The 5015-nt window shown below is 34.4% G+C and overlaps 1 long non-coding RNA gene across 1 annotated transcript in view; it reads right to left on the reverse strand.

Moving 5' to 3' along the window:
- Positions 1 to 2321: 2321 nt before the first annotated feature.
- LOC107653592 (uncharacterized) overlaps positions 2322 to 5015 on the reverse strand; it is a 5454-nt gene continuing 2760 nt past the window's right edge. The window contains exons 2-3 of the long non-coding RNA XR_001630240.1: positions 4067 to 4198; positions 2322 to 2653 (exon numbers count right to left, since the gene is read on the reverse strand). This is a non-coding gene — a long non-coding RNA (uncharacterized LOC107653592). The remainder of the gene's footprint in view (positions 2654 to 4066; positions 4199 to 5015) is intronic.

Raw genomic sequence — 5015 nt, forward strand, 5'->3', positions numbered from 1 at the left:
TAAATTACAAATTAATGTAGTTTTTTTTTTATATCTAAATGTTTAAACATTTACAATGTGTATTTATATAAATGATACAAAAATCTAATTTAAAAACTTAAAATAGGATTTATTAGTGCTAAATTACACATTGCATCTATATAAAAGATTAACATTTCTTTCATGAATATATTTTAAAATAAATGAATAAAATATATATTGCATTATTTAAATATGAACGATTACTATTTAGGGGATTATTTTATAATTTATTTATTTAAATGAAATATAAAGATCTAAAAAAATTATAAAACAAAACATTATTTGCATTTCAAAATATTATTTGAACAATATAATTTTAATTACTAATTATATGTGTACACACACACACACACACACACACACACAAGGAAGCCTGCCTTTGGTTCATGCCTACCAATCTCACATATTTTTTTAAATGACATTCTGGTGTTCAATACCAGTTTAACAAAAATGCAATACTCATTGCGCAAGATGCTGAAAAAAACAGCAAAATGTAGTCCTCAAAATTCATTGCCAGCATCGCCACTGTCATTAGCTGACCTCACTAATCAACTTGTTGAAAGACTAGTTGACCATCGCATTGCATTCCTAATAGCAGTTAGCATGGCATCTCTATTCCAGTTCCATTTAATCTTGTCATTCATTTCAGTGCTACACTTCCAGATAATAGCTAGAAATAGAAGTTAATAACCGACTGGAGAATTCTTGATGCACAGAGAAAAGTTTGAGACTCTGCCAAGATGCTCAGCGTTCCCTTAGAAACAGACACCATCCTTCAGATCACCACACATCATCTTTACATATCAGTCTTTCATAACAGTTTCTATGTTACTAGCCACCTTATTTTTCAACACAGAAGTAAGCTTTTAACTTGTGTGTGCGAGACTTTTGATCCTTTAGCTGCTATAGGTAAATAACTACAAGAAATAAAGTGAAGTAAACTGCAAAGCTATCTGCACTAAAAACCAGTATGTTTATGATAATAAATGTAAAATATGATAACACATACCAGCATAATCGACTGTTTTTGTACAGCAAAACTAACTGGACGTGGCTGACACTGGAAACTATGGAATACAAAATATAAATATATCTCGCAATTCTGACTTTTTGTTCCCATAATTGAAATGCAAGCTCAGAATTATGAGATATAAACTCAGAATTCTGACTTTTTTTCAGAATTGCAAGATATAAACTCAGAATTCTGACTTTTATTCCTTGCTATTCTGAGTTTATATCTAGCAATTCTGAATATATCTCACAATTCCGAGTTTAAATCTGATAATTCTGAAAAAAGTCAGAATTCTGAGTTTATATCTCTCAATTCAGTTTAAATCTGATAATTCTGAAAAAGTCAGAATTCCGACTTTAAATCTGATAATTCTGAAAAAGTCAGAATTCTGAGTTTATATCTGATAATTCCGAGTTTAAATCTGATCATTCTGAAAAAAGTCAGAATTACGAGTTTAAATCTGATAATTCTGAAAAAAAGTCAGAATTCCGAGTTTAAATCTGATAATTCTGAAAAAAGGTGAGAATTCCAAGTTTAAATCTGATAATTCTGAAAAAAGGTCAGAATTCCGAGTTTAAATCTGATCATTCTGAAAAAAAGTCAGAATTCTGAGTTAATATCTTGTAATTCTGAGTTTGTCTTGCAATTTTGAAAAAAATCAGAATTCTGAATTGTGAGGACAAAGTCAGTTACCTTTTTTATTTATTTTTTTTTTAATTTCAAGGCGGAAATGGACTTCCATAGGAAACCTTGCACATTTAAGTTAAAAAATGTCTGCATTACATTAAAATAAGGTGAATACTTGACTGACATCTGCACCTAGTGCCACAAAACGCTATAGGAACATTCAAGGATGTGAACGGTTCAGATCAGCCACCATCTGACGTAAAAGCTGCTTCTTGCACATCCTTTGACTTTTGACGGACATTAGCAGGTCTCCTACCCCGGAGCGCTACAAAAAAAGTCAGAATTCTGCGTTAATATCTTGTAATTCTGAGTTTGTCTTGCAATTTTGAAAAAAATCAGAATTCTGAATTGTGAGAACAAAGTCAGTTACCTTTTTTATTTATTTTTTTTTTAATTTCAAGGCGGAAATGGACTTCCATAGGAAACCTTGCACATTTAAGTTAAAAAATGTCTGCATTACATTAAAATAAGGTGAATACTTGACTGACATCTGCACCTAGTGCCACAAAACGCTATAGGAACATTCAAGGATGTGAACGGTTCAGATCAGCCACCATCTGACGTAAAAGCTGCTTCTTGCACATCCTTTGACTTTTGACGGACATTAGCAGGTCTCCTACCCCGGAGCGCTACTTCTGCCCAACATCACCTACTTTATTACCTTCTTCCGTGTTATTGTTTAGACCGCTTTTCTCCCTCATGGCATTCGCCCGACAAGAAACACAAAAAAGTCATTTGAATCCAGCCTCCGTCAGAAATCCCCCGGGGCTGTCAGGACGCGCGCCTTCATTTGATGTCCACTCAATATCTCTCAGTCTCAGCGTTATTAAAGTTGTTGTGTTGCTGCTGGTCTTTTGTTCTCATCAGTAATAAAGTCACGCAGGTGTGCCGGTGGTTGTGTAGGTCCGCGTCTGCAGGTGTGAACTTTGATTTCTTTGACAGGCAGAGAAGTAATGACCATTACTCACTAGGGGCCGTAGCGTATTGACAGCAGCACCTTATTACAGTGAGACATCAGGCATGTCAACCCTTTTCAGTGACCCAAGCACTCTTTCAAAGTCAGCTTGGTCCTGTCCTTCATGGTTGTACTTGTGTAAGACTTGTTTTGCAATACTTGAAAGAGCCACATCCTCTAAAATACTACTTTTGATGACTGTCTTCAATGGTGAGAAAACAAGATCAGAAAAGGATTTTAAGGCAACATGTACAGTGTAAAGCCTGATAAATGAAATAATAGTCAGAGATATAGTACTTTTCTTTCTGATATGTAATAAAAAAAATATATGAAAAATATTTATATAAAAATGTAATGTAAATGCTAAAAAAATAAATAAAAACTCTGTAAAAATAAAGCACAATGTACTGTATTAATTAAGGGTATTTTCTGGCATTTTACCTGTATTTTGAATTTTGCGCTGCATTGCGTTGTGTTTTAGGGTTAACGGAAATGTCTTTTAATGGATAATGTCCTGGCAGAATTTTTATTTTTTAATTAGTGTATATATACACTATTGTTTTTTGTTTGTTTTTTGTTTTTTTTTGTGACTAAAGAGATTTGTGGGGGAGATTACTACGTAGATATATATTTTAATGTAGTAATTTATATACATTTAAAGTATATACACTCACATTTATATTATATAAAATATGATATATATTTCAAATTTTAAAATGTAAAAAAAAATTCATTAGTATATGTAACTGATTTGTGGGGGATTTTTAAAATGAATATATATTTATTTTATTTTTCATAATATTTCATATATACAATATGTTGAATATATGTACATATATTCTTTTAATACTTTTTTTTTAATATTTGTTTTTAATTAAAAAAGGGATTATTATAAATGTATATAAATCATTACATTATTAAAATACATAAATTATATTGTATGGAACTTTTTTTTAATGACTTTTTTTGGGTTAAATGGAAAAAATATTTTTGAAAAAAAAAAACAACTTAAAATAAGGTGTTTTGGCCTTTTTAGTGTGTATTTAGCTGGTTAAACTGGATTGCAAGTGGTTTGTCAATAAGTTTTTTTGTTTTTTGTTGCTGCACTGAATTACTGCATGCTATCCTGCTGGATATTATGGTTTGCTGTATGTCTTATACCAGGGCTGTCCAAACTTGGTCCTGGAGGGCTGGTGTCCTGCAGAGTTTAGCTCCAACTTGCCTCAACACACCTGACTGGAAGTTTCTATGCCTAGTAAGAGCTTGATTAGCTGGTTCAGGTGTGTTTAATTAGGGTTGGAGCTAAACTCTTCAGGACACCGGCCCTCCAGGACCGAGTTTGGACAGCCCTGTCTTATACCATGACAAATAAGAATGGAGATCAAACATACTTATTGTTGGCATTATGATCCATTTTGTTCTATGCCAGAGATGCGTTTCCACCCTCATCGTCAGTGATGTGTAAATTCATGCCCGTGGGTTTGATTAGGTTTCAGACGTCAGAGGCTACGTTTTCTCTGAAGCTGGAAAAAAAAGAGCGAACAAAACGGAGAAAGATCAAAAACAGGGATTCAAAGGACCGGAAACCCAGGGAATCACTCGTGATTGGCCGCTCATGTTTGTGTGTCCTTGATATTCTGTATTCAGTCCATTCAGGACTGCTTGGCCACTCATAAAACAGAGATGTAAGAGGATAAACGCACACAGCCGTGTCTATATTAACTGTGGCAGACAGAAAAAGCGTTTTTGGTTGTGCCTCATTAACTCGTACGTACACTCGAGTGTATCTCACACCTGAACGAAATTAGACTCCGAGGTGCCGAACGAGTCGCAGAACATCATGATTATCCAAACAGATACTTTCATAACCCAACCAATGCAATTTGCACTTGTCTTAAAATAAATGTTACATCTACACGAACATAATGCTTGAAGTAACATGCCAAAGTTCAACTCTTCCCACAGAATATCACACTAATGACCATGTTTCCTTGATTTGTCTCTTATGTTTGGAAGTTTTCCATAAAAACATACACATGCTCCCAAAATGCTCTACTTTTCAAAATGGGATTGATTTTGAACACAAATCTATGGCAAACGAACATTTTGTTCCCTTCGTTCTCTCATTAGTGCGTGAGTGATTTGGTCAGAGGCTAACGACGCTGACGGCGGAGGAGTGTTTGGGAGACGGGTTTTAAGCGGCTATTTTGTCTGGCAGCATCACTGTGAACAGACAGTGGGATTGTAAAAATGCCCTCATCTCCTTGGCAATATGCATCACTCAAGTCTGTTGCCGTGGCGATGGGAGTATTGTCCCCCCCCCCCCCTCCCCCCCCCTTT

The sequence above is a fragment of the Sinocyclocheilus anshuiensis genome, unplaced genomic scaffold (assembly GCF_001515605.1).
Source record: "Sinocyclocheilus anshuiensis isolate Anshui unplaced genomic scaffold, SAMN03320099.WGS_v1.1 scaffold1079, whole genome shotgun sequence".
Classification (NCBI taxonomy): domain Eukaryota; kingdom Metazoa; phylum Chordata; class Actinopteri; order Cypriniformes; family Cyprinidae; genus Sinocyclocheilus; species Sinocyclocheilus anshuiensis.